This window comes from Chiroxiphia lanceolata (genome assembly GCF_009829145.1).
Source record: "Chiroxiphia lanceolata isolate bChiLan1 chromosome W unlocalized genomic scaffold, bChiLan1.pri scaffold_44_arrow_ctg1, whole genome shotgun sequence".
Taxonomy (NCBI): domain Eukaryota; kingdom Metazoa; phylum Chordata; class Aves; order Passeriformes; family Pipridae; genus Chiroxiphia; species Chiroxiphia lanceolata.
In genome coordinates, this window is record NW_022476500.1 from 488,376 (window position 1) to 499,685 (window position 11,310).

General features: G+C 57.8%; 1 pseudogene; it reads left to right on the forward strand.

The window, feature by feature from the left end:
- The first annotated feature begins 8,244 nt into the window (after positions 1-8,244).
- LOC116781370 lies at positions 8,245-9,553 on the forward strand (annotated as a pseudogene).
- The last annotated feature ends 1,757 nt before the right edge of the window (positions 9,554-11,310 follow it).

Here is an 11,310-nt window from a genome sequence, read left to right on the forward strand (position 1 = left end):
CCCCCAGCATGGTCCAAGTCGCTCCCCATGTGGTCCCAGTCACCCCCCGTATGGTTGCAGACACTCCCAGTATATCCCAGTTTCCCTCAGCATGCTCATAGTCACACCCAGTTACTTCCACTTGCCCCAGGATGGTTCCAGTTTCCATCAGTATGATCCTGGTCACTCCCAGTCACTCCCAGTTTATGCCAGTTGCTTCCAGCATGCACCCTGTCACTCCCAGTTACTCCCAGTTGCTTCCAGCAGGATCCCAGTTGCTCCAAGGATGTTCCCAGTTGGCTTCCAGCATAGCCCCACTGGCTCCCAGTTCCCCCCTGTGTAGTTCCAGTCACTCCCAGTATGATCCTGGTCCCTTACAGTCACTCCCACTGTGAATCCAGCATGGTGCTGGTCACTCCCACTATTATCCCAGCCATTCCCAGTCACTCCCAATAGGATCCCAGTTGCCCCCAAGGTGGTCCCAGTTGCTCCCAGCCACACCCAGGATGGTTCCTTTCACTCTCAGGGACTCCCAGTCTGAGTCCAGTATGGCCCCAGTCACTCTTAGTCATTCCCTGGAGGATGCCACTTGCCCCCTGCATGGTCCCAGTTGCTCCCAGTATGATCCCAGTATGATCACAGTTGCCACCAGTATGATCCCAGTAACTTCCAGACACTTCCAGTATGAAGTCAGTTTGATCCCACTCATCCCCAGTATGGCTGCAGTCCTTCTCACACACCCCCAGTATTATTGCAGTCACTCCCAGTATGACCCCAGTATGACCTCAGCAGGGGCCCAGCTGCTCCCAGTAGTATCCCAGTTGCCCCCAGTGTGGTTCCAGTTACTCCCATTCACCCCTGCTATGGTTCCAGTCATTCCCAGAATGATCCCAGTCACTCCCAGCCACTCCCAGTATAACCTAGTTGTCTCCAGCATGCTCCCAGTCAGTCCCACTATGATCCCACGCTCTCCTAGTAGGATCCAAGTTACCCCTTGCATGGTCCCAGTTGCTCCCAGTCCCTCCCAGTATGACTCCAGTATGATCCCAGCGACCCCCTATATGGTGGCAGTCACACCCAGGATGAACCCAGACATTCCCTGGCACTCCCAGGATAAAACCATTTGCCCCCAGCAGGGTCCCACTTGCTCCCAGTCACCCTACTAGAGTTCCAGTCCCTCCCAGTAGGATCCCTGTCATTCCCAGTCTCTCCCAGTATATCCCAGCTGACCTCAGCATGCTCCCAGTCACTCCCAGTATGCTCCCAGGCAGTCCCAATATGATCCCAGTCACTCCTGGTCTCTCCTAGTATATCCCAGTTGCCTCTAGTGTGGTCTCACTCACTCCTGAATGCTCCCAGTAGCTTCCAGCATGATCCCAGTTGCTCACAGCCACTCCCAGTCACCCCCAGTGGGGTCCTAGTGCCTCCCAGTATGATCCCAGTCACTTCCAGCGTGATCCCACTTGCTCCCAGTATATCCCAGTTGCGCCAACATGGTCCCAACTGCCCTTAGAATGCTCCCAGTCACTCCCAGTATGACCCCAGCCACCTTCACTGTGGGCACAGTTGCTCCCAGTTGTGCCCAGCATGGTCCCAGTTGCTCCCACTTCCTCCCAGTGGGATCCTAGTAGTTCCCAGCTGCCCCTAGCATAGAACCAGTTGCTCCCAGTATGATCCTAGTCTGATCCAGTATGATCCCAGTACAATCACAGTTGCCACCAGTATGATACCAGTGACTTCCAGACACTTTCAGTACGAAGCCAGTTTGATCCCACTCATCCCCAGTATGGCTGCAGTCCCTCTCACGCACTCCCAGGATTATTGTAGTCACTCCCAGTATGATCCCAGCAGAGACCCAGTTGCTGCCAGTATGATTTGAGTTGCTGCCAGTGTGGTTCCAGGTACTCCCAGCTACTCCCAGTATATCCTGGTTGCCTCCAACGTGCTGCCAGGTGCTCCCAGTTCCCCAGTTCTGGTCCCACTGGATCCAGTTTGGGTCTCGGTGTATCCCAGTGTCCCCCTGTCCTCCCACCCCGGTGTCACCCCCTTTTCTCTCCCCACAGAGCTCCTGAGCCGGCGGCGGCCGCAGCCCCTCCCCAGGGCCTCAGGCCCAGCCTAGACCCCCCCCCCGTCCCCGCGAGGATTTTATGGGGGGGTCGTGTGTCCCCCCCTCCCCTGCTGTCACTCTGCCTCCGCCCGGCTGCTCCCAGTGATCCCAGTAAAGCTTCCCAGTTCTCCCCAGTCCCGGTTATTGGGGGGCAGTGGGGGAGAGGCTTTGGGGGATCCCAAGGGGCGGAGCCGAGTTTGGGGGGGGCAGAACCGGCCCCGGGATGGATCGGGAATGGGGACCCCCCTGTGTTCCCCCTGTGTCAACCTCCTCTGGGAGGGTCTTGGTGGGGCACCTGCCCCTCAATGAGGCACCCAGCTCACCCAAAAAGGTGCTGGGACCCCCCTAAACCTGCACACAGGCCCTGGAGAACCCCCCCAAACATACTCAGAGCCCATCCAGGACCCCACCTAACTCCTTTTTTTGGGGTGGTGGGACCCCAAATTGAGTTGGATGAAGCTGGGGATTGAGGGGATGAAGTGCAAGATGTGAGAGGACGGAAAAATGGGGGTTGGGACCCCCAGAATAATCCAGGGGTGGGGACTGAAGGGACTATGGAAAAGTGAAAGGAAGAGGGAGAAGCATGGAAAAGGGGGGATGGTCTGGTGGGACAGACGGTCCTATGAGGGTCTTTGGGCACAGAGGGGCTGGGAAAGGGCGATGGCCCCCTGAGCTCCCAACTTCCTGTGGAGTGCTGGAGGCTGCTGGATCCAATCTCAGCCTTGGATTATGCCAACGCTTTCAGTTTAGAGGAATTACAGAGGTGTGACTGAACCATTTAGGTCCCCCAGGTTTTAATGATGGCAAATCAGATCTATTGATAGAAAGGAATTATTTAGGAATGCAAACGATCAGACAAAAGATCTTCATCAGGATTTTTTTACTGCACAATAGAAACACTAAAACTACCAGGAGTACAGCGTAAGATAGGACAGTGCTCTACACTAAAGCAATTGTTGAAGCAATTCTACTCAAGCTGGCACAAAAGCAAGAATTCTTAACTAGAGATGGATGGAACTCCCCCAGACCAATGCTCATGGAGAGATCTCTGCTCTCAGCCTCCAGGAGTGACCTTGGGGGTGTCCCCAGCTAAGGCAGGAATCTCCACACACAACCCAAGAAGGGTTCTGTTGGAAGAAGCTGCCCCTGGGAAAGGGGACTGGCCCTTTCTGGTAGAAACCTCAGGCCGCTCAAGTGTAAAGGGCCACTATGAACCCCCCCCCTTCCAAAGGACAAGACAACTGGGGAAAGAAAGAGGAGCTTGGCTAACAGAGATCAAAGATTCCATGAGGTAAAACCAGGTTCAGTTCAGGCTGAGGGTGCTGCGGCACCGCCCGTGCAAACATTCCTGACGGGAGCGCGGCAGGCGGAGGGCGGAATGGGGGGGGGGGGGGGGGGGGGTGTGGGGGGGGTCTGTAAAGGCGTTGCGCGCGCAGAGCGCCGTGGTTGCTTCCGGGAAGCAAAGATGGCGCTGGCTCCGTGCTGCACTGTGAGCTGGCGGGGCCTGCGGGAGAGCGGGGCTCTGGGGATCCCTTCGGAGGCTGCGGGGAGCGCGGGTGTGGGTGGAAAGGCTGGAGGGCTCGGGAGGGTTTAGCCGAGGGGTTCGGGGGTTCCCGAAGGGCAGAGCGCAAGGCCTGGAAGCCGCGGAGGGGGGGGCTGATCGAGCGCCCTCGCTGCACTGCGCAGGCGCACCGGTGGAGTACTCAGGAGGGAACTGCAACTCCCATGAGGCTCTGCGCGATCCGCCATTACTTTTCCCACCACAGCGCCCTTGCCGGCCCGGTGGACCGACCCCAGGGAAAGGGGATCCCAGTGACCCCCCCCCCGAACCCCAGAGACCCCCAAAACTCAGCACACAGAGACCCCACAGGGAGGGGGGCCCAAGGGTCCCCTAAAGCCCAGCAGTGAGGTTCAGGGGATCTCGGAGCCCCCAGAGGAGGAGTCCTGGGGGTGCCCCCCAAAGTCTGGAGGGTACCACATCCGAGTAAGGGGAACCCCGTGCCCCCAGTATAGCCCAGTGACCCTCAGTACGGCCAAGTAACCTACTCAGTGACCAGTCAATGTGTCCCAGTGACCTCCCACTGCCCGCCAGTATGGCCCAGTGATGCTCCAGTGAGCACCCAGTAACCCCCTAGTATGGCCCAGTAACCTACCAATGTCCCCTCGTGTGTCCTGGTAATCCCCCAGTAACTCCCCACTCCCACCCAGTGCCCTCCAGAGTCCCTCAGTAACCCCCCAGTCCCTCCCAGTGCCCCCTGGTTCCCCCCAGGTTGTCCCAGTATCCCCCAGTAATCCCCCAGTGCCCTGAATGCCCCCCAACTGTCCCCAACGTGTCCACAGATGCCCTTGGTATTTCTGTGGGTGTGGGGGGAGAGAGGGTGTTTTTGGTGTCAGAGGGTCCAGAGGGGCTCCTTGGGTGAGAAGGAGGGTTGGGGATATCAGGGATGGGGTTTGGAGACAGTGGGGAGGGGTTTGTGGACAGCAGAATTGGGAGTGTCACAGGGGGAATTGGGGCCACTGGGAGGTCCTGGGGACATTGGAGACACCAGGGAGGTCTCAGGGGGTCAGAGAGGCAATTGGAAACACCAAGAGAGTCGTGGGAACACCAGGAGGGTCTCAGGACTCACCTGCTTGTGGTGCTGCCCGTCCTCTCCCCCCCAGGCCCCATTAACCCCCTCAAATGTCCTTTTACCCCCTTTTCCCTTTAATTCCCGCCCCCACAGATCCCTTTCACGCCTCAAAACGCCTTTTAACTACCCCAAATGCACCCAAAGCCCCCCAAAACCCCCAAATTCCCATCCAACACCCCCAGATCCCCCCAAATATCCCCCAGCTCCCCCCTCAAATCCCTTCCAACCCCCCTCAAACCTGGCACCCTGGGACAGGAACACAGTGGGCTGTACTGGGGGCATTGGGCTGTACTGGGAGGGCGCTGGGGGGGCTCAGGTGTCCCATGACAACGTGGCCCAGCTCCAGGAGAGATACGGGGAGCAGTGAGGAGGTACTGGTCTGTCCTGGTCTGTAATGGTCTGTTCTGGTCTGTCCTGGTTTGTACCCCCAGTCCCCAAAGCCCCTCCCCAGCTCCCCCAGGACCCTCTCGCACCCCAAAGGCCCCCAGGCCCTCCCAGGACCCTGACTTGGTCCTGCTGCCCCTTGAGCATCTGCAGCTGCTGCAGAACCAGGCATTTCATCAGCAAATGTGCAGGTGACACCAAGCTGGGGGTGTGTTGATGTGCTGGAAGGCAGGAGGGCTCTGCAGAGGGACCTGGCCCAAGCTGGATCCATGGGCTAATTGCAAGGGTGAGAGGTTCAAGCAGGCCAAGGGCCGGGTCCTGCCCTTTGGCCACAAGAAGCCCTGTCAGCCCCCCAGGCTGGAACCAGAGTGTCTGGAGAGCAGGCAGGCAGAAAGGGAGCTGGGAGTGGGGATGGACAGGAAGCTGAAGAGGAGGCAGGGTGTGGCCAGGTGGCCAAGAGGGCCAATGGCTGGTGGCCTGGTTGAGGAAGAGTGTGTCAGCAGGAGCAGGGAAGTGATTGTTGGGCTGGAGTGAGCACTGGTGAGGCCACCCCTGGAGTGCTGTGTCCAGCTCTGGGCCCTGAGTTGAGGAAGGCCCTGGAGGGGCTGGAGCAGGTGCAGAGAAGAGCAGGGAGGCTGGGGAAGGGAGTGGAGCCAAGTGGTGTGAGGAGAGGCTGAGGGAGCTGGGGGTGTTGAGGCTGGAGAAGAGGAGGCTCAGGGGAGACCTCCTGACTGTCTGCAAGTTCCTGCCAGGAGGTTGTAGCCAGGTGGGGGTGGGGCTGTTCTGCCAGGAAGCAGCAGTAGGACAAGAGGGCTGGGTCTTGAGCTGTGCCAGGGGAGGTTTAGGTTGGATATTGGGAAGCAAATTTTTTGCGGAGAGAGTAATCCGGCCTTGGAATGGGCTGGGCAGGGAGGGGGTGGAGTCAGCGTCCCTGGAGATGTTGAAGGTGAGAGTGGATGTGGCATCAGTGCCATGGTGTGGGAAGCATGGCGGGGTTGGATCGAGGATTGGACTTGATGATCTCGGAGGTCTTTTCCAACCTGGCTGATTCTATGATTCTCTGATTCCCATTCCTATGGCAGCACATGCTTGAGTCTCTATCCCCAGGGTGACAGAGATGTCTGTGCATATATATCTCCAAGGTTAGTCTGTAATGTGTGTGTTAGAAAAGCAGGCTGAGTTCCGGGATGATTCTGCAAGAAGAAAGGAGCCCAGAGGCCAGTGCAAGCAGGCAGCCCTCAGCTTGCACATCATGTCCCCTCCCTGCAGGTTCCTGTCCTTGAGCCCAGGCCCTGAGGTGAGGCTGAGAAGTGGCGCGGAGGTGAGCCCAGAGGTGTCCCTGAGGTGAGGCTGAGAATAAATGCAAGGCAGAGGTGCTGCTGGGGAAGGAGAGCCCCGTGGTGGGGAAGGCACATGGCTGTGACTGCCATCCCCGAGAAAGTGCTATCTCCATCCCCTGTGTGGCCAGGTGAGCTGGGGCTTTGCTGCAGAGCTGCGGGCGCTGATTTGAGTGGCTGCAAGTGCTGAGATGGTGGGCACCCAGGAACACAAACTGTGCCTGGCCACGGAGCCTGCAAGGAGGAGCAGAGACAGCGGTGGCAGTGTGGGGGTCCAGGTTGTCCCTGTGCCTTCCCCTGCAGGCCCTGGCTGTCCCTGCTAAGCCCCTGTCCATCCCCATCAGGTCCCTGCCCGTGCCCCCCGGGCTGAGCTCCCCCCAGGAAGTGCTGTGGAGCTGAAGCTGCTGCCATCCCCCCCCTGCAGCCGCTGCCCCAGCCAAGGGAGCAGCAAAGGCAGGGCCAGGAGCAGAGGCAGCATCAGGGGAGCCCTGGGGGGCTGGGAAGGTCTTGTGTGGGTCAGGAAAGAGGCACTGGGCACGAGACCAGGGCTGTGCTGAGCAGGCCCAGCCCTCACATCCCCCCAGCCAACGCCGGCTGCCCGGGGGGCTTGGGAGGGACCCCCAGCCTGTGGGGGACAGGCAGGGCCATTGCAGGGCCATGGGGAGGGCACAGCCTGTGGCAGCAGAGCTGCCCAGGGCCGGGGGCAGCCAGGGGTGTTGGTACCAGCCAGTGCTGGGGCCAAGCAGAGCATGAGGCCTCTTGCAGACCCCTGTAGCAGCCTCCCATTTGCCAGCCCTGCCCTGGTGGTTTGACACTGTCCCCTCCCTACAGGACACTCCCCCCAAAATCTTCGAGGGAACCTTTTGTGTCTATTCCTGGTGCTGATTGATGCTGGGGACCTGAGGGAGCCTCTGCAATCCCATGCATGGGGGCACAATCTCCTCTCCAGATCTTGACTCCCTGCAGACTTTACAGGGAAATCTGTGCTGGCAACTGCATCCTGAGCCCGAGGGCAGTTTGTATCCCCGAGTGCTGATCCATCCTGGGGACCCAAGGGATCCTCTGCCATTCCATCCATGCAGGAGTCACCCTGCTACCCTTGACTCCCTGCAGAGGAACAAGTGCCATCTTTGTTTGGGAGAAGCCAGATGCTGCCTTTGGGCCATCAGAAGTGGTGCTGAAGCCTCTTTCAGCCCAGCCCTGGGTGCAGTTTTCTCATCCCCTCAGCGAGTACTCACTCCCCCAGCTGGCCCTGACCAACCAGGGCGTTTGGCACACTTGGTTTGGTGGTTTGGAGAAACAGCCCCGGACTGGCAGAGGGACAGATAACCTCGAGGAACAGCCCTGGCGAGGTGCCCGCACTGTCAGGGGGCCAGGGGATTGCTGCTCCATGAAACTGGCTGGAGCTCTGGGTGAACCTGAGCTGAAGGGCCTGTGACCTGTGGATGAATCCAGGATGGAGCAGAGACCCCCCTGCAGCCCGAGAGGAGCCCACACCGGAGCAGGGGATGCCCAAAGGAGGCCGAGAGCCTGTGGGAAGCCCCTGCAGAGCTGTGGGAGCAAAGCCCTGATTTCCAGGGCTGTCCCCCTGCCCCAACTTGGTTTAGGGAGAGGTTTTTTTGGCTAATTTTCATATTTTGGAGTATTTTTTAGGTGAATCTCAATTTTTTGCAGTCTGGGGTAGTGAGGGACTTCTTGCTATTTCTGAGGGGTTTTTGCCTGAATCACAGTGGTTTGGGTTTTTCTGGGCTGAATCTTAGTGTTTTGGAGGTTTTTATGGTCACAGGAGGCCCAGTGAGTTCTAGAGATGGACTTGGGCAGGAGGAACCCCCAAGCCAACGTGCTCAGCCCTTGTTTTCTCCTCCCATCAGGATTTCTCCTTCCCAAAGCTTGGGTGGATGGAGGAGGAGGCTGCGAGGAAGAGGAAGATGCCTTGGGCCCCCCAGGCAGGTGAGGAGGAAGTCAGTGGCCCTTTGGGCAGGTGTTGTGCTGGCTCTGTCAGCCGAGCATGGCCCCGGCTGCAGGACAACCCCGCTGCTGCCGCCGTCCTGCAGGGGCCGGAGTTGGGGGGATGTCCTTGGCCTTCCCTGTGGGCCAGAGGCAAATCCCCTCCCTGACCTTCTTGCTTCCTGCCCCAGGCCCCGAGGTGAGGACGGAGAGCCCGGAGGACAAATTCCCCTGTGAGACCCTGGTGGGAGCCTCTCCCACCGTTTTGAAGGCGCAGGAAGGCAGCGGGGAGGAAAAGGGCCGGAGATCCCCCCACAGGAGGGGCTCCAAAGCCAGCCCAGGGTGCTCTGAGGAGGGAAGACCCAACCTGTGCCAGGAAGGCGGCCGGAGCTTGAGGCGGAGCTCTGACCTGGTGGACCCTGAGCAGCCTCCCAGCAGGGAAAAGCCCTTCAAATGCTTGGAATGTGGGAAGAGCTTCAGCCGGAGCTCCCACCTGATCCGACACCAGCTTATCCAACACCGGAGAAAGGCCCTACACATGTAGGGAATGTGGGAGGAGCTTCAGCCGCAGCTCCCACCTGATTCGACACCAGCGCATCCACACTGGGGAACAGCCCTACACGTGTGGGGAATGTGGGAAGGGCTTCAGCCAGAGCTCCAACCTCCTCACCCACCAGCGCACCCACGCTGGGCAATGGCCCTACACATGTGGGGAATGTGGGAAGAGCTTCAGGCAGAAGTCCCACTTCCTCATCCACCAGCGCATCCACACTGGGGAATGGCCCTACACATGTGGGGAATGTGGGAAGAGCTTCAGGCAGAGCTCCCAGCTGAGCCAACACCAGATGATCCACACTGGGGAACGACCCTACAAGTGCTTGGAATGTGGGAAGAGGTTTCGGACCAGTTCAGAGCTCCTCGTGCACCAGCGGACACACACGGATGAGAGGCCCTTCCGCTGCACCGACTGTGGGAAGGGCTTCAACCGTAACGGGAACCTCATCACCCACCGGCGCATCCACACTGGGGAGAGGCCCTACAGGTGTGGGAAGTGTGGGAAGAGCTTCGCCCACAGCTCTGGCTTGACCTACCACCTAGGGACCCACCAGTAAGTGAAGCTCTGCGAGTGCCCCAACTGCGGGAAGAGCTTGGCCGCTGCTTCCACCCTGAATGAAGCCCCTGATGGTGAGCAACCCCTGGAGTCCAGTGACTGTCAGTCCATCCTTTTTGACCAAAAAAAGGGCCAGTCCCCTTTCACAGGGGCAACTTCTTCCAACAGAACCCTTCTTGGAGGGGTGTGTGGAGATTCCTGCCTTGGCTGGGGACCCCCCAAGGTCAGTCCTGGAGGTTGAGAGCAGAGATCTCTCCCACCAGTGTTGGTCTGGGGGAGTTCCATCCATCTCCAAGTTAATGACCATTGCTTTTATGCCAGCTTGAGTAAAATTGCTTCAACAATGCTTTAGTGTAGAGCACCGCCCTAATCTTGTCCTGTGCTCCTGGTAGTTTTAGTGTTTTATTGTGCAGTAAATAATTGTGATGAAGATCTTTTGTCTGATCATTTGTATCCCTAAATAATTCCTTTCTATCAATAGATGTGATTTGCCATCATTAAAATCTGGGAGACTAAGGTGGTTTAGTCACACCTCTGTAATTCCTGTAAACTAAAACCCCAGAACCCCACAGGAAGTTTGGAGCTCAGGGGGGTCACCCCCTTTGCCAACTCCCCTGTGTCCAAAGACCCCCATGGGACTGTCAGACCCGCCAGACCACCTCCCCTTTTCCACCCTTCTCCCTGTTCCTCCCACTTTCCCATATTCCCATCAATCCCCAGTTTCCTTCTAAACAGTTTTGGGGTCCCAACCCCTACTTTTTGCCCCCTCTCCTTTGGTCGCTGAAGGAGAAAATGAGGCTGCACACACAGAGTTCCGTTGCGGGACTTGTCTGTCAACATTTTTCTGTGTCCCCTTTTATTCCTCTTCTCTCGTGAGCAGCACCCGCTGTTTGTCTTTTAGTCCACCGGAATTCCCCAAGCAGTGCCCTGATCCTACACATTCCCCTCGCCTCATGTGCTGGCTTGTTCAGCTACCAGAGAAAAACACAGGCTGGTCATGCAGACTGGTTCAAGTGCATTTCCACTTGGAGAAACCTTCTGTCTCTCCAAGCACTCAGCCAAGGTCCATCCTCCCTTTGCATTCCCATGAACTCAGTGCAGGTGCAGAGTGACTCCGCTTGGTCCCACCTCTGCCCCTGTTTTGTTTGGACACACAGAGTTCACGGCCAAGAGGGCCAGGAACCGGGCTCCTTGTCTTTGGGCTTGTCCCATGCTCTTCCAGAGGACTTGGAATATTGAAACCAGACAGATTCTGAAACCCCTGCTCCTGATGCTGCCACAGTGCCCATACACTGGCACTGCAGGCATGGCCTGCACTGAATGGCCAGTGCAGCAGGAGCCGTGGCTGCGGTAGCTGCTGTGATTGCTGCAGAGATGATCCAAGCAATCAGCCATCCACTGAGGATTTCTTGATTTCACAGTTTCCTTCATTCACTGTATCCTGCATGATCCTCCCAGCTTCTGCTTAGGTTCCCTGGGAGCCACAGTTTGGCTTTTCTGTCCATGGGAATTATTAATGATAAATGGAGGGTAGATACATTTTGATCTGTGATGCAACTAAAATAACAAGGATTACTTACAGGGATGGTAAACGCATCACAATGTCAGGTGTGACCAAGAAGGGATCTGAGTGACAGGGACACACCATGGCTGAGTCATTAAGCCAGTCAGGAAGAGTTGGTAGACACAGTGAATTCCCCCTAGAACAGTGTCTTCCCGGTGGGACATCCGGGCAGGGCTTGCTCTGCTCAGCATTCCCTGCCTCCTCCCGGGATTCTTGAGGGACAGCCTCTGGCAAGTCCTGGCCCAAGGAGA